Source organism: Bos grunniens, chromosome X (assembly GCF_055505025.1).
Source record: "Bos grunniens cultivar Pamir isolate PY7600 chromosome X, Bosgru_T2T1.0, whole genome shotgun sequence".
In the NCBI taxonomy this organism is placed as follows: domain Eukaryota; kingdom Metazoa; phylum Chordata; class Mammalia; order Artiodactyla; family Bovidae; genus Bos; species Bos grunniens.
In genome coordinates this window covers 74,324,825-74,343,341 of record NC_141194.1, presented here as the reverse complement: position 1 = coordinate 74,343,341, position 18,517 = coordinate 74,324,825, and the positions used below count along the sequence as shown (strand labels likewise).

Here is an 18,517-nt window from a genome sequence, read left to right as displayed (position 1 = left end):
CTCACCTTCCCAGTGACTGAGCCAGAGCCTTTGGCTGGGGGCAGGGAAGTCGGCTGCTCCAAGGTGAGAGGACGCTGATGAGGGGCCAGAGCTTTTGTTTGTCCCGGGGCATGGGGTGAGGGACTCCCAAGTTGGATGGAGGGGGTCCCAGCCACAATGATACATGCGAGAGCTGGGAGTGGGGGCAGCACCAAGTGGAGCCAGCACTCCTCACCTCACAGCAGCTCAGCTCACTGTCTCCCTCACCCCGATGTCCAGGTTGTTGTTGTTGTTGTTGTTGTTTCAACACCACATGTGGAAGAGACACTCTTTTTCCATTATATATTCTTGCCTACTTTGTAATGGATTAGTTGACCACTGGTGCGTGGGTACTTGTGGGCTCCGTATTCTGTTCAATTGATCTATACATTTGCTTTTGTGTCAGTACCATGCTATTTTGATTACTAAAGATTTGTTTTATATTCTGCAATCCAGGAGGGTTATAACTCCAACTTTCTCCCCTTTTCTCAAGTTCATTTTGCAATTCTGTGTCTTTTGTGTTTCATCTGAATTTTAGGATTATTTGTTATACTTCTGTGAAAAATGTCATGGATATTTTGATAGGGATTCCATTAAATCAGTAGATTATATGGGTAGTATGAACATTTAAAAAAATATGAATCCTTCCATTCCAAGAACTTTGGATGTCTTTCTGTTTCATTATAGAATCTTCAAATTCTTTCATCAATTTTCTATACTGTTCAGAGTATAGGTCTTTCACCTCCTTGCTGCTGGTGCTGCTGCTAAGTTGCTTCAGTCGTGTCCAATTCTGTTTCACCCCATAAATGGCAGCCGACCAGGCCCCACCACCCTTGGATTCTCCAGGCAAGAACACCGGGGTGGGTTGCCATTTCCTTCTCCAATGCATGAAAGTGAAAAGTGAAAGTGAAATCCCTCAGTCGTGTCCGACTCTTACTGACCCCATGGACTGTAGCCCACCAGGCTCCTCCATCCATGGGATTTTCCAGGCAAGACTACTGGAGTGAGGTGCCATTGCCTTTTCCTTTCACCTCCTTCAGTTCAGTTCAGTTCAGTCACTCAGTCGTGTCCGACTCTTTGTGAATCCATGAATCGCAGCACACCAGGCCTCCCTGTCCATCACCAACTACCGGAGTTCACCCAGACTCCCATTCATCGAGTCAGTGATGCCATCCAGCCATCTCATCCTCTGTCGTCCTCTTCTCCTCCTGCCCCCAATCCCTCCCAGCATCAGAGTCTTTTCCAATGAGTCAACTCTTCGCATGAGGTGGCCAAAGTACTGGAGTTTCAGCTTTAGCATCATTCCTTCCAAAGAAATCCCAGGGCTGATCTCCTTCAGAATGGACTGGTTGGATCTCCTTGCAGTGCAAGGGACTCTCAAGAGTCTTCTCCAATACCACAGTTCAAAAGCATTAATTCTTTGGTGCTCAGCCTTCTTCACAGTCCAACTCTCGCATCCATACATGACCAAAGGAAAAACCATAGCCTTGACTAGACAAACTTTTATTGACAAAGTAATGTCTCTGCTTTTGAATATGCTATCTAGGTTGATCATAACTTTCCTTCCAAGGAGTAAGCGTCTTTTAATTTCATGGCTGCAGTCACCATTTGCAGTGATTTTGGAGCCCCCCAAAATAAAGTCTGACACTGTTTCCACTGTTTCCCCATCTATTTCCCATGAAGTGATGGGACCGGATGCCATGATCTTGGTTTTCTGAATGTTGAGCTTTAAGTCAACTTTTTCACTCTCCTCTTTCACTTTCATCAAGAGGCTTTTTAGTTCCTCTTCACTTTCTGCCATAAGGGTGGTGTCATCTGCATATCTGAGGTTATTGATATTTCTCCTGGCAATCTTGATTCCAGCTTGTGTTTCTTCCAGTCCAGAGTTTCTCATGATGTAGTCTGCATACAGGTTAAATAAGCAGGGTGACAATATACAGCCTTGACGTACTCCTTTTCCTATTTGGAACCAGTCTGTTGTTCCATGTCCAGTTCTAACTGTTGCTTCCTGACGTGCATCTGATCCCTTGGGGGTCCTCTTTGTTGGCCAGTTGCCGGACTCCTGATGTCTTGGCTTGGCTCAGGGAGGAGTTCTTAGAGCTCCCTCCCTGCCCCAGGCCTAAGGGCTGTGGTGCTGGGGCAGGTGTGTGGGGGCGGGGACCACAGCCTCCACCCAGAAGAAACTATAAAACAAAAATCTGGAGCCTTCCAAACGTGACTGTTGGGGAGACTGGCCTGGGACAGGCAGAAGACCCAGCTTGAAGAGACCCAGGAAGAGGAGAAGAGGAGGAAGCAGGGCCCCAGCTGCCTCTGTGGAAGAGACCTGGGTGGCCCGGCTTGGTGATCCCAGCCCCGGTTCTTGCTCAGTAATGAATTGGAGCTGCTGTGGCTGCTCCCTTGGTCCCGAGGAGGACAGGAAGCACCCTACTTTCTCAGCACCACCGGTTCTTCTCTAAAGTGGAGTCTCAACCATCAGTGAGATTTATAAAAGGCTGTCAAATATTTGGAATACTTCCTTAAAATAAATTGCCAGAAGTGGGTCAGAGGAATGTAAAAACCTTTGCATCTTCTGATAGTCTAGCCAAGGTCCAAGAAGTAGCAAGCTGGCTTTTGGAAATGAATCAGAAACTGCTCTCTGTGGGCAGCAAAAGACAACAAACTGGAGGCTCTCTGAGAGGTAACACTTCCTCAAGCCAGGCAGATGAGGAGCAGATGAATCATGTGGTGGAAGAGGAACAGCAGCAGCAGCAGCAGCAGCTCAGACACCAAGAGGCAGAGCACACTGTGAGAAATGGTGAAGTCGTTGAAGCAGAACCTAGACCTGGACACCAAAATTATTCCCAGCAAGGACAGTTGGAAGGAAACAACAACTGGTTTATTTTGGTAGATGAGTACTCCTCCGGAAACCAGGAAGAACAGGAGGAAGAGGAAGAAAATGCTGGTGAACAATATGAGGAGGATGAGGAAGAAGAAGAAATGGACCAGGAGACTGATGATTTGTATCAGTCTGATGACAGCAGCAGGGAAGATGAACATATACATAGTAACAGTGTCACAAACTCTAATAGTATTGTGGACCTGCCTATTCACCAACTCTCCTCCCGGTTCTATACAAAGACAACAAAAATGAAAAGAAAGTTGGACCATGGTTCTGAGATCTGCCGTTTTTCTTTGGGAAAGCAACCATGCAAAGTCTCAGAATACACAAGTACCACTGGGCTTGTACCATGTTCAGGAACACCAACAACTTTTGGAGACCTGAGAGCAGCCAATGGTCAAGGGCAACAACTACATGGGATTACTTCTTTGCAACCACCTCTAGGCCTCCAGGAATGGTTGAAAATGTTTCAGAGCTGGAATGGACCAGATAAATTTCTTGCTTTAGATGAACTTATTGATAGCGGTGAACATCATATGTAAGACATATGAGGCAAGTGATAGAATCCCAGTTTCAATAAGACTTCATTTCCTTGCTCCCTAAAGAGCTGACATTGTATGTGCTTTAATTCCTGGAACCTAAAGACCTGCTACAAGCAGCTCAGACTTGTCTTTATTGGAGAATATTGGCTGAAGACAACCTTCTCTGGAGAGAAAAATGCAAAGAAAAGGGTATTGGTGAACAGTTGTACATCAAGAGAAGAAAATTAATAAAATCAGATTTCATTCATAGTCCATGGAAAAGTGCATACATCAGACAGTGCAGAATTGATACTAACTGGAGGCGAGGAGAACTCAAGTCTCCTAAGGTGCTGAAAGGACATGATGATCACATGATCACATGCTTATGGTTTTGTGGTAACTAAATAGTTAGTGGTTCTGATGACAACAATTTAAAAGTTTGGTCAGTAGTCACAGGCAAATGTCTGAGGATATTAGTGGGACACACAGGTGGAGTATGGCCATCACATATGAAAGACAATATCATCATTAGTGGATCTACAGATTGGACTCTCAAAGTTTGGAATGCAGACATGGGAGAATGTATACACACCTTATATGATCATACTTCCACTGTGTGTTCTATACATCTCCATGATAAAAAAGAGTTGTTAGTGGTTCTCGAGGTGCCACCCTTAGGGTTGGGATATTGAGACAGGCCAGTGTTTACATGTGTTGATGGGTCATGAAGCAGCAGTCTGCTGTGTTCAATATGATGGCAGGAGGGTTTTTAGTGGAGCATATGATTTCATGGTGAAGGTGTGGGACCCAGAGACATCACTTTGCCAACAAAGGTCCATCTAGTCAAGGCTATGGTTTTTCCAGTAGTCATGTATGGATGTGAGACTTAGACTATAAAGAAAGCTGAGCACTGAAGGATTGATGCTTTTGAACTGTGGTGTTAGAGAAGACTCTTGAGAGTCCCTTGGACTGCAAGGAGATCCAACCAGTCCATCCTAAAGGAAATCCATCCTGAATATTTATTGGAAGGACTGATGCTGAAGCTGAAACTCCAATACTTTGGCCACCTGATGGGAAGAACTGACTCATTTGAAAAGACCCTGATGCTGAGAAAGATTGAAGGTGGGAAGAGAAGGGAATGACAGAAGATGAGATGGTTGGATGGCATCACCAACTCAATGGACATCAGTTTGAGTAAACTCCAGGAGTTGGTGATGGACAGGTGCCGGGGACCAGCCCCGGCTGATCCAGGGTATTCGAAGGAGAGACGGCATAGGCGAAGATCAGGAAACAATTGCTTAATTAAATGTTAATTAAGGATATAAAGAGTAATAGAATGAGGATAGCTCAGTGAGGAAATTCAGTGGAGAAAAGAGGCTGAAAAATTCAGCCAGAAGGTAAGAGAAAGAACGACATGGTGAGACCAAGTTTCGGTGAACAAGGCCCGCACTTTATTTTCCAAAGTAGTTTTTATACCTTAAGTTATGCATAGAGGATAATGGGGGAAGGGGTAGAGTCAGGCAGCAAGCCAGGCTTTCTTCCTGCAAACTTATCATATGCAAAAGCTTAGGTGATTTGCATCATCTTCTGGCCCAGAGGCCTGTTAACATTTTAAGACCTTTTCTTCAGAAAACTTATTTTTCTCTAAAGGTGATTGGTCAGGAGCCACCCTCCAAAAGCATTAGATAAAGTTGCATTCCTACAGAGCAAAGGTATGGTGGGCTATAACAAGAAAAAGAATTAACTCAAGGGTCCCAGGTTACAAACATTAAAGCTACTACTTACACCAATTATATTAATCGATACACTGCCAGGGACACAGCAGGTAAGGGATATGGAAACTTAGCAGCAAACATTGGCCCAACAAGTGAAAATCCCTTCACCAATACAATTTCTAATCAATCTTTTAACTACTCAAAAGAATCTGTGTTTACACAGTTTAGAACATCTCCTGCCTCTCACAGTTGGGAGGCTCTGAACAATCACATGTGGCCGGAAAAACCTATTCAGGCAGGCTAGAGGATTTCCAAAGGAGTTTGTAGGTTAAACACTGTCACACCCAGGAATTATTAACTGGAGCTGTAAGCTAACTCTTTTTTCAGAGAGGTAGTGGGGGACAGCCCCCCGTAAAGTCAGAGGTGTAGGTGAAAGCTCAAAGCAGAAAATAGGAAGACTCTGGTTTTGGGGGTATATGCTCGAGAATTTCCAGGGGGACTCCTGAAGCTCGATCCCGCCTTTGCGTATGCCGAGCCTCCTTCCTCATGACCTTTGTCATGGGCGGAGTTCCTCACACTGGCTACCAGCAGTGATAGAATGCCAGTTGAGCTATTCCAGATCCTGAAAGATGATGCTGTGGAAAGTGCTGCACTCAATATGCAATATGCACTCAATATGCAATATGCCGGCTCCCGGCAGACAGGGAGACCTGGCATGCTGCAGTTCATGGGGTTGCAAAGAGTTGGACATGACTGAGCGACTGAACTGAACTGGTTTCTAGGAATATCTCTGGACCTGTTGTGGGCAGTGTGAGATCAGCTCAGATTCAGATTTGGCCTTACTCCAATTTGTACTTGCTTCCAGAGTCAATAATTGCCCCATAGTCCACAGTCTTAGGCTAATTGTGGGGATTTAATCTGCTGCACCTGTGGCTGCTGGAGTTCACTCCCTTCTTCTTCTTTGGCCACACAACCCCAGGTATTCTGCTTTGGTTTTGTGCCTGCCTCTGCTTGTAGGGTACCTTCTCATTTCTCTTCACTGCCCAGACAAGGGATGAGGCTTATTAGAGCTAATTTGCTCAGTCAAGTGGGGGAAGGTGGTATGACAGCCACAATTAGGATGTAGTAGGGACTGCATGTGGCATTAGATACATGCCAGATTTTTTTACAGTCTGAAGGAGGTTGTGCACTTCCCTCAAGGAACTGGCCTAGAATCATGGGTCCCTAGGTTGATCCAAGCTGATAAGGCTCCTAGCAAGGTATAAGCCCTGTGCCCATTAACAACTTGGTGGCAGCTGTCACCTCTGGGATCAGGACTACTTAGTTTCAGCATTTTGCCCACTGCCTCAGGCACTCTCCCTGGGTTTGGCAATGACTACTGGCTTATGCTTACCCATCTGAGATAGTAAACTGCAGTTGAATCTAGGCCCACCACTGGTGCTCCTGCCGGCTTTGTTGGCCACCACTGGGGACACAGCTGCTCTTTGCAAGCATGTGGCATTAGAATGTACCAGCAGCAATGATCTCTTGCCTCTCTGGGAGGTCCAGGCTTTTCTCTGGATTCCTTCAGCTGTGTCGTACTAGCCCCCTCAGAGTATCTTCATCGGAGTCAACTGCAGTCCTCTCCTTGAGCCCAACTCCCAAAGCCTGAGCCTGATCACCCAGCCCCCATTCACTGCTGTAGGCATGAGCATGTAAGCCTTTTCTTGACTGGGAAGTGCTGTTCATTGTGAATTCTTTCTGCTTTGCCTTCTGAGCACCTGTTGCTGTGTTCCCCATTGAAATTCCCAAGTTCCTTCCTATCCCCACCCATGTGGGGGTCTGTGAGTGTGTGGAAACTTTTCAGGACTCCCTTCTGGGAGCACAGTTCTCTGTCCTAAAATCTTTTACCTCTCTCTTTTTTAAATCTTCATCTTTTGCCCTTCCTCATTCTAAGGAGATTGGCTTGTCTTTTTGAAGTCTGGGTTCTTCTGCCTTGTTCAGAAGGTGTTCTGTAGCTGTTGCATATGCAGATGAAGTTTTGATGTATTTGTGGAGAGGGAGATGATCTCCCTATCTTATTCCTCCACCATCTTGGAAGCCCCCTCTAGATGTATTCTTCATGTATTTGTCTGTAGACTTTTTAATGATGGCCATTATGACTGGTATGAGGTGATGTTCATTGTAGTTTTGATTTGCAATTCTCTAATAATTAGCAATATTGAACATTTTTCGTGTGTCTATATATTTTCTTTGGGAGAAGAAATGTTTATACCTTCTCCTTTAAAGTTCCCCTAAGAAGGGGAAGCACAGACAAACTTTGGAGGAGCGAATATGGATGGAGAAGTGGCTCCTTGTATTGATAGTTATAGGAGTTTGCTGCTCAGGTCTCACTTGGAGATCCTGTTGTGAGCAGTGTAGTCACCTGACAGTTTCTAGCTGTTGCAAATTTGAAATCCACCAGTGTGAAATCTATGTCCACACTCTCACTAGACTGCTCCCAGCCAGTAATTGAGCACCATGGAAGCACTAAGGCCAGGATATTCCTGCCCAACACAGAATCCTGTGCTCCTCATTAGCCTAGTTGAAACTTTCTCTGAGCTACAGTGCAGTGTGGCTCTTCCTACTCATCTCTCCTTTCTTTTTGTTTTCCTTTCACAGCAGCCAAAGCTGCATGGTAGTTTGAAGGCTCTCCCCACCTACTCCTGCTCCCCTTTTCCTTTGCTTCTCACCAGTGTTTCCCTCAATAAGTCTTTTATACTTCTCATATTTTAGCATTTGACTCCTTGTGAGTTCCTGGGGCTTTAGGGGAGGAGGCCAGAGTGACATTTAAGGTGTAGGGTAAACAATATAGGTGCCATTTACCAGCACTTTTGGAAGTTTTTTATCAAAAAATATGGCTTGATTTGTGCATGCTAGCTGAATATCAGTATGGGGTCTGAACTTCATTCTTGTCCCTCGTCTATTCATTTCTTGAAGCATCATTTCTCCTTTATTGGTAGGTTTATTTATGTGAATATATATGTGTATATATATATATTCATGTGAATTTTATATATATATATGTATACACACACACATACACACACACACACACACACACATATATATATATATATATATATATATTCTTTTACCCTTTTAAAAAATACTATAGCTCATACACCATATACTCTCTTCTGCACCTTGACTTTTTCACTTATATTTATACTGGACATGTTTCCATCTCACTACATAGAGAGGTAACATTCTTTTTTACATCCATATGACATTTCCCTGAGAAATATTTTTATATATCAATCAATCACTTATTGATAGAAGATTGGATTTTTTCTAAACTTTCTGTATTTACAATGTCTAAATGAAAAAACTTTCACGTGTCATTTAGGGCACATGTAAGTTTATAAAATGGGCTATAAAAATGATACCTATTTAAGAATTGGATTTGAAATCTAGTAATTTCTAAGAGAAAATGGAAGTCAATATAATAATAAAAGGACAGAAAGCAGCCTGGGTAAAGTGAAGGAAGTCACCAAATTTTTATGTGTCTGTGGCCACCATGAGGTGGCCAAAGTTTTGGAATTTCAGCTTCGGTCTCAGTCATTCCAATGAATATTCAGGACTGATTTCCTTTAAGATTGACTAATTGGCTCTCCTTGTAGTCCAAGGGATTCTCAAGAGTATTCTACAACACCACAGTTCAAAGGCATCAATTCTTCTGTGCTCAGCTTTCTTTATAGTCCAACTCTCACATCCATACATGACTACTGGAAAAACCATAGCTTTGCCTAGATGGACCTTTTCTGGCAAAGTAATGTCTCTGCTTTTTAATATGATGTCTGTGTTGGTCATAGCTTTTATTCCAAAGAGCAAGAATCTTTTAATTTCATGATATCTTTGACTATATGGACCTTTGCTGGCAAAGTAATGTCTCTGCTTTTTAATAAGCTGTCTAAGTTGGTCATAGCTTTTCTTCCAAGGAACAAGGGTCTTTTAATTTTGTGGCTTCAGCCACCATCTACAGTGATTTTGGATCCCAAGAAAATAAATTATTTCACTGTTTCCATTGTTTCCCCATCTATTTACCATGAAGTGATGGAACTGGATGCCATGATCTTAGTTTTCTGAATGTTGAGTTTTAAGGGAGCTTTTTCACTCTCCTCTTTTACCTTCATCAAGAAGCTCTTTAGTTCCTCTTTGCTTTCTGCCATAACTGTGGTGTAATCTTCATATCTGAGGTTATTGATATTTCTTCAGGTAGTCTTGATTCCACTTTGTGCTTCATCTACCCAGCATTTCACATGATGTACTCTGCATATAAGTTAAATAAGCAGGGTGACAGTATTCAGCCTTGCTGTATTCCTTTCCCAATTTTAAACCAGTCCACTGTTCCATGTCAGGTTCTAACTGTTGCTTCTTGACTTGTATACAGGATTCTCAGGAGCCAGGTTAAGTGGTCTGGTACTTCCAACTCTAAGAATTTTCCATAATTTGTTGTGATCCACACAGTTGAAGTCTTTAGTGTAGTTAACTAAGCAGAAATAAATATTATTCTGGAATTCTCTTGCTTTTTCTATGATCCAATGGATGTTAGCAGTTTGATCTCTGATTCCTCTGCCTTTCCTAAATCCAGCTTGTACATCTCTAAGTTCTCAATTCACATACTGTGGAAGCCTAGCTTGAAGAATTTTGAGCATTGCCTTGCTAGCATGTGAAATGAGTGCTATTGTGTGGTACTTTGAGCATCTTTGGCATTGCCCTTCTTTGGGACTGAAATGAAAACTGACCTTTTCCAGCCCTATAGCCACTGCTGAGCTTTCCAAATTTACTGGCATATTGAGTGAAACACTTTGACAGCACCATCTTTAGGATTTGAAATAGCTCAGCTGGAATTCCATCACCCCCACTAGCTTTTTTTGTGGTGAGGCCCACTTGGCTTCAAACTCCAGTATGTCAGTCTGTAGGTGACTGATAAGACCATTGTGGTTATACAGGTCATTAAGATCTTTTTAAAATAGTTCTTCGGTGTATTCTTGATACCTCTTCTTAATCTCTTCTGTTTCTGTTAGGTCTATACCATTTCTGTCCTTTATTGCACCCATCTTGGCATGAGCTACTCAGTTCATGGTATTTTTATCATAAAAGCCTGAACAGATTGTCTCTTTGTATGTATGTCTATATGCATGCATGGATGCATGTATGTAACTTTCTATCCACATCCATTTCCTCTCTCCAGAAGGACTATGAAAAGCATATTCATAGGAATTTGTATAATGATTGATAAGCATGTTTTATCCTCCTATGATCACTTGCAGTTTATCATTAAATAAAATAATATACTAAAGAAATAATTCCTTTTTAATTTTTTTAAAATTTTTTAAATTTATTTATTTTAATTGGATGCTAATTACTTTACAATATTGTATTGTTTTTGCGATACAGTGACATGAATCCTTCATAGGTGTACATGTGTTCCCCATCTTAAAACCCCTACTACCTCCCAACCCCATATCATCCCTCTGGGTCATCCCAGTGCACCAGCCCTGAGCATCCAGTATCATGCATTGAACTTGGACTGGTGATTCGTTTCACATATAATATACATGTTTCAATGACATTCTCCCAAATCACCCCAGCCTCTCCCTCTCCCACAGACTCCAAAAGACAGTTCCATACATCTGTGTCTCTTTTGCTGTCTCGCATACAGGGTTATCGTTACCATGTTTCTAAATTCCATATATATGTGTTCAGTTCAGATCAGTTCAGTTCAGTCGCTCAGTGGTGTCCGACTCTTTGCGACCTCATGAATCTCAGCACGCCAGGCCCCTCTGTCCATCACCAATACCCGGGGTTCACCCACTCACGTCCATCGAGTCAGTGATGCTATCCAGCCATCTCATCCTCTGTCGTCCCCTTCTCCTCCTGCTCCAATCCCTCCCAGCATCAGAGTCTTTTCCACTAAGTCAACTCTTCGCATTAAGGTGGCCAAAGTACGGGAGTTTCAGCTTTAGCATCATTCCTTCCAAAGAAATCCCAGGGCTGATCTGCTTCAGAATGGACTGGTTGGATCTCCTTGAAGTCCAAGGGACTCTCAAGAGTCTTATCCAACACCACAGTTCAAAAGCATCAATTCTTTGGTGCTCAGCCTTCTTCACAGTCCAAATCTCACATCCATACATGACCAAAGGAAAAACCATAGCCTTGACTAGACGAACCTTTGTTGGCAAAGTAATATCTCTGCTTTTGAATATGCTATCGAGGTTGGTCATAACTTTCCTTCCAAGGAGTAAGCGTCTTTTAATTTCATGGCTGCAGTCACCATCTTTAGTGACTTTAGAGCCCATAAAAATAAAGTCTGACACTGTTTCCACTGCTTCCCATCTATTTCCCATGAAGCGATGGGACCGGATGCCATGATCTTCATTTTCTGAATGTTGAGCTGTAAGCCAACTTTTTCACTCTCCACTTTCACTTTCATCAAGAGGCTTTTTAGTTCCTCTTCACTTTCTGCCATAAGGGTGGTGTCATCTGCATATCTGAGGTTATTGATATTTCTCCTGGCAATCTTGATTCCAGCTTGCGTTTCTTCCAGTCCAGGGTTTCTCATGATGTACTCTGCATAGAAGTTAAATAAGCAGGGTGACAATATACAGCCTTGACGTACTCCTTTTCCTATTTGGAACCAGTCTGTTGTTCCATGTCCAGTTCTAACTGTTGCTTCCTGACCTGCATGCAAATTTCTCAAGAGGCAGATCAGGTGGTCTGGTATTCCCATCTCTTTCAGAATTTTCCACAGTTTATTGTGATCCACACAGTCAAAGGCTTTGGCATAGTCAATAAAGCACAAATAGATGTTTTTCTGGAACTCTCTTACTTTTCCATGATCCAGTGGATGTTGGCACTTTGATCTCTGGTTCCTCTGCCTTTTCTAAAACCAGTTTGAACATCAGGAAGTTCACGGTTCACATATTGCTGAAGCCTGGCTTGGAGAATTTTGAGCATTACTTTACTAGCATGTGAGATGAGTGCAATTGTGCGGTAGTTTGAGCATTCTTTGGCATTGCCTTTCTTCGGGATTGGAATTAAAACTGAGCTTTTCCAGGCCTGTGGCCACTGCTGATTTTTCCAAATTTGCTGGCATATTGAGTGCAACACTTTCACAGCATCATCTTTCAGGATTTGAAATAGCTCAACTGGAATCCCATCACCTCCAATAGCTTTGTTCGTAGTGATGCTTTCTAAGGCCCACTTGACTTCACATTCCTGGATGTCTGGCTCTAGGTCAGTGATCACGCCATCGTGATTATCTGGGTCGTGAAGATCTTTTTTGTACAGTTCTTCTGTGTATTCTTGCCTCCTCTTCTTAATATCTTCTGCTTCTGTTAGGTCTATACCATTTCTGTCCTTTATCGAGCCTATCTTTGCATGAAATGTTCCCTTGATATCTCTAATTTTCTTGAAGAGATCTGTAGTCTTTCCCATTATGTTGTTTTCCTCTATTTCTTTGTATTGATGACTGAAGAAGGCTTTCTTATCTCTCCTTGCTATTCTTTGGAACTCTGCATTCAGATGCTTATATCTTTCCTTTTCTCCTTTGCTTTTTGCTTCTCTTCTTTTCACAGCTATTTGTAAGGCCTCCCCAGACAACCATTTTGCTTTTTTGCATTTCTTTTCCCCGAGGATGGTCTTGATCCCTGTCTCCTGTACAGTGTCACGAACCTCATTCCATAGTTCATCAGGCACTCTATCTATCACATCTAGGCCCTTAAATCTATTTCTCATTTCCACTGTATAATCATAAGGGATATTATTTAGCTCATACCTGTATGGTCTAGTGGTTTTCCCTACTTTCTTCATTTTCAGTCTGAACTTGGCAATAAAGAGTTCATGATCTGAGCCACAGTCAGCTCCTGGTCTTGTTTATGTTGACTGTATAGAGCTTCTCCATCTTTGGCTGCAAAGAATATAAATAATCTGATTTCGTTGTTGACCACCTGGTGATGTCCCTGTGTAGAGTCTTCTCTTGTGTTGTTTGGAGAGGTTGTTTGTTATGATCAGTTCATTTTCTTGGAAAAACTCTATTAGTCTTTGCCCTGCTTCATTTCATATTGCAAGGCCAAATTTGCCTGTTACTCCAGGTATTTCATGACTTCCTACTTTTGCATTCCAGTCCCCTAGAATGAAAAGGACATCTTTTTTGGGTGTTAGTTCTAAAAGGTCTTGTAGATCTTCATAGAACCGTTCAATTTCCGCTTCTTCAGCGATACTTCTTGGGGCATAGACTTGGATTACTGTGATATTGAATGGTTTGCCTTGGAAACGAACAGAGATCATTCTGTCATTTGTGAGATTGCATCCAAGTACTGCATTTTGGACTCTTTTGTTGACCATGATGGCTACTCCATTTCTTCTGAGGGATTTCTGCCCACAGTAGTAGTTATAATGGTCATATTATAACTATGGTTATAATGGTCATAAATTCACCCATTCCAGTCCATTTTAGTTCACTGAATCCTAGAATGTCAACATTCATGCTTGCCATCTCTTGTTTGACCACTTCCAATTTGCCTTGATTCATGGACCTGACATTCCAGGTTCCTATGCAATATTGCTCTTTACAGCATTGGACCTTGCTTCTATCACCAGTCATATCCACAACTGGGTATTGTTTTTGCTTTGGCTCCATCCCTTCATTCTTTCTGGAGTTATTTCTCCACTGATCTCCAGTAGCCTATTGGGCACCTACTGACCTGGGGAGTTCCTCTTTCAGTATCCTTTCATTTTTCCTTTTCATATTGTTCATGGGGTTCTCAAGGCAAGAATACTGAAGTGGTTTGCCATTCCCTTCTCCAGTGGGCCACATTCTGTCAGATCTCTCCACCATGACCCGCCCATCCTGGGTTGCCCCACGGTCATGGCTTAGTTTCATTGAGTTAGACAAGGCTGTGGTCCTAGTGTGATTAGATTGACTAGTTTTCTGTGAGTATGGTTTCAGTGTGTCTGCCCTCTGATGCCCTCTTGCAACACCTACCATCTTACTTGGGTTTCTCTTACCTTGGGCGTGGGGTATCTCTTCATGGCTACTCCAGCAAAGCTCAGCCCCTACTCCTTACCTTGGACAAGGGGTATCTCCTCACTGCCTCCCTTCCTCACCTTCAACGTGGGATAGCTCTTCTAGGCCCTCCCGTGCCCGCACAGCCACGGATCCTTGGATATGTGGTTGGTCCTCCTGGCTGCTGCCCCTGGCCTCAGGCGTCAGGGCGTGGGGTAGCTCCTCCTGGCTGCCGCCCCTAACCTCAGACTCGGAATAACTCCTCTCGTCGCTGCCCCTGACCTCAGCCTTGGGGTAGCTCCTCTCGGCCGCTCCCCCGACCTTGGATACAGGGTAGCTCCTCTGGGCCATTCCTGCCCTGTCACAGCCTGGCACTCTCAGCTCCTGCCCCTGACCTCAGACATGGGGTAACTCCTCTTCGCTGCCACCCTTCGGGCATGGGATCCTCCCGGCTTCTGCCCCTGACCTCAGGTGTGGGGTAGCTCGTCTCGGCCGTGCTTAGTGCGGCGGTCAGTATATATGTGTTAGTATACTGTATTGGTGTTTTTCTTTCTGGCTTACTTCACCCTGTATAATAGGCTCCAGTTTGATCCACCTCATTAGAACTGATTCAAATGTATTCTCTTTAATCATTGAGTAATACTCCATTGTGTATATGTATCACAGCTTTCTTATCCATTCACCTGCTGATGGACATCTAGGTTGCTTCCATGGCCTGGCTACTATAAACAGTGCTGCGATGAACATTGGAGTGCACATGTCCCTTTCAATTCTGACTTCCTTGGTGTGTATGCCCAGCAGTGGGATGCTGGGTTATACGGCAATTCTATTTCCAGGTTTTTAAGGAATCTCCACATTGTTCTCCAGAGTGTCTGTATTAGTTTGCATTCCCACCAACAGTGAAAATGGTTCCCTTTTCTTTCTCCACACCCTCTCCAGCATTTATTGCTTGTAGACTTTTGGATACCCCACTCCAGTACTCTTGCCTGGAAAATCCCATGGAAGGGGAAGCCTGGTGGGCTACAGTCCATGGGGTCGCTAAGAGTCAAACACAGCTGAGAGATTTCACTTTCACTTTTCATTTTCATGCATTGGAAAAGGAAACGGCAACCCACTCCAGTGTTCTTGCCTGGAGAATCCCCGGGACATGGGAGGCTGGTGGGCTGCCATCTATGGGGTTGCACAGAGTTGGACACGACTGAGGCAACTTAGCAGCAGCAGCAGCAGCAGCAGCCTTTTGGATAGAAGCCATTCTGACTGGCATGAAATGGTACCTCATTGTGGTTTTAATTAACATTTCTCTGATAATGAGTGATGTTGAGCATCTTTTCATGTGTTTGTTAGCCATCTGTATGTCTTCTTTGGAGAAATGTCTATTTAGTTCTTTGGCCCACTTTTTGATTTGGTCGTTTATGTTTCTGGAATTGAGCTGCAGGGGTTGCTTGTATATTTTTGAGATTAATTCTTTGTCAGTTGCTTAATTTGCTATTATTTTCTGCTATTCTGAAGGCTGTCTTTTCACCTTGCTTATAGTATCCTTTGTTGTGCAGAAGCTTTTAATTTTAATTAGGTCCTATTTGTTTATTTTTGCTTTTATTTCCAACATTCTGGGAGGTGAGTCATAAAGAATCCTGCTGTGATGTATGTCGGAGAGTGTTTTTCCTATGTTCTCCTCTAGGAGTTCTTTTTTTTTTTTTTTTTTAACTTTACAATATTGTATTGGTTTTGCCATACATCAACATGAATCTGCCACGGGTGTACACATGTTCATATTTTCTGGTCCTACCTTTAGACCTTTAATCCATTTCAAGTTTACTTTTGTGTATGATGTTAGAAAGTGTTGTAGTTTCATTCTTTTACTAGTGGTTGACCAGTTTTCCCAGCACCACTTGTTAAAGAGATTGTCTTTTCTCCATTGTATATTCTTGCCTCCTTTGTCAAAGATAAGGTGTCCATAGGTGTGTGGATTTGTCTCTGGGCTTTCTGTTTTGTTCCATTGATCTATATTTCTGTCTTTGTGCCAGTACCATACTGTCTTGATGACCGTGGCTTTGTAGTAGAGCCTGAAGGCAGGCATGTTGATTCCTCCGGTTCCATTCTTCTTTCCCAAGATTGCTTTGGCTATTTGAGGTTTTTGTATTTCCATACAAATCGTGAAATTATTTGTTCTAGCTCTGTGAAAAATACCATTGGTAGCTTGACCAGGATTGCATTGAATCTATAGATTGCTTTGGGTAGTATACTCATTTTCACTATATTGATTCTTCCAATCCATGAACATGGTATATTTCTCCATCTATTAGTATTCTCTTTGATTTCTTTCACCAGTATTTTATAGTTTTCTATATATAGGTCTTTAGTTTCTTTAGGTAGATATATTCCTAAGTATTTTATTCTTTTTATTGCAATGGTGAATGGAATTGTTACCTTAGTTTCTCTTTCTATTTTCTCATTATTAGTGTACAGGAATGCAAGGGATTTCTGTGTGTTGATTTTATATCCTGTAACTTTACTGTATTCATTGATTAGCTCTAGCAATTTTCTGGTAGAGTCTTTAGGGTTTTCTATGTAGAGGATCATGTCATCTGCAAACAGAGAGAGTTTTACTTCTTTTCCAATTTGGATTCCTTTTATTTCTTTTTCTTCTGTGATTGCTGTGGCCAAAACTTCCAAAAGTATGTTGAATAGTAGTGGTGAAAGTGGGCACCCTTGTCTTGTTCCTGACTTTAGGGGAAATGCTTTCAATTTTTCACCATTGAGGATAATGTTTGCTGTGGGTTTGTCGTATATAGCTTTTATTATGTTGAGGTATGTTCCTTCTATTCCTGCTTTCTGGAGAGTTTTTATCATAAATGGATGTTGAATTTTGTCAAAGGCTTTCTCTGCATCTATTGAATTAATCATAAGGCTTTTATTTTTCAATTTTTAAATGTGGTGTATTACATTGATTGATTTGCGGATATTGAAGAATTCTTGCATCCCTGGGATAAAGCCCACTTGGTCATGGTGTATGATCTTTTTAATGTGTTGTTGGATTCTGATTGCTAGAATTTTGTTAAGGATTTTTGCATCTATGTTCATCAGTTATATTGGCCTATAGGTTTCTTTTATTGTGGCATCTTTGTCAGATTTTGGTATTAGGATGATGGTGCCCTCATAGAATGAGTTTGGAATTCCTCTGCAATTTGAGCAGGATAGGTGTTAGCTCTTCTCTAAATTCTTGGTAGAATTCAGCTGTGAAGCTGTCTGGACCTGGGCTTTTGTTTGCTGGAAGATTTCTGATTACAGTTTCAATTTCTGTGATTGTGATGGGTCTGTTAAGATTTTCTATTTCTTCCTGGTTCAGTTTTGGAAAATTGTACTTTTCTAAGAATTTGTCCATTTCTTCCACATTATCTATTTTATTGGCATATAATTGCTGATAGTGGTCTCTTATGATCCTTTGTATTTTTGTGTTGTCTGTTGTGATCTCTCCATTTTCATTTCTAATTTTATGGATTTGATTTTTCTCCCTGTTGTTTCTTGATGAGTGTGGTTAATGATTTGTCAATTTTATTTATCCTTTCAAAGAAACAGCTTTTGGCTTTGTTGATTTTTGCTATGGTCTCTTTTGTTTCTTTTGCATTTATTTCTGCCCTAATTTTTAAGATTTCTTTCCTTCTACTAACCCTAGGGTTCTTCATTTCTTTCTTTTCTATTTGCTTTAGGTGTAGAATTAGGTTATTTATTTGACTTTTTTCTTGTTTCTTGAGGTATGTCTGTATTGCTATGAACTTTCCCCTTAGCACTGCTTTTACAGTGTCCCACAGGTTTTGGGTTGTTGTGTTTTCATTTTCATTCATTTCTATGCATACTTTGATTTCATTTTTGATTTCTTCTGTGATTTGTTGGTTATTCAGCAGCGTGTTGTTCATCCTCCATATGTTGGAATTTTTAATAGTTTTTCTCCTGTAATTGAAATCTAATCTTACTTAAGCATATGGTCAGAAAAGATGCTTGGAAAAATTTCAGTTTTTTTGAATTTACCAAGGCTAGATTTATGGCCCAGGATGTGGTCTATCCTGGAGAAGATTCTGTGTTCGCTTGAGAAAAAGGTGAAATTCATTGTTTTGGGATGAAATGTCCTATAGATATCAATTAGGTCTAACTGGTCTATTGTATCGTTTAAAGTTTGTGTTTTCTTGTTAATTTTCTATTTAGTTGATTTATCCATAGTTGTGAGTGGGGTATTAAAGTCTCCCACTATTATTGTGTTATTGTTAATCTCCCCTTTCATACTTGTTAGCATTTGTCTTACATATTGCGGTGCTCCTCTGTTGGGTGCATATATATTTATAATTATTATATCTTCTTC

At 41.9% G+C, this 18,517-nt stretch overlaps 1 pseudogene; it reads left to right on the top strand.

Moving 5' to 3' along the window:
- Positions 1-2,560: 2,560 nt before the first annotated feature.
- On the top strand, positions 2,561-4,260 carry LOC147340717 (F-box/WD repeat-containing protein 7 pseudogene; annotated as a pseudogene).
- Positions 4,261-18,517: the final 14,257 nt, after the last annotated feature.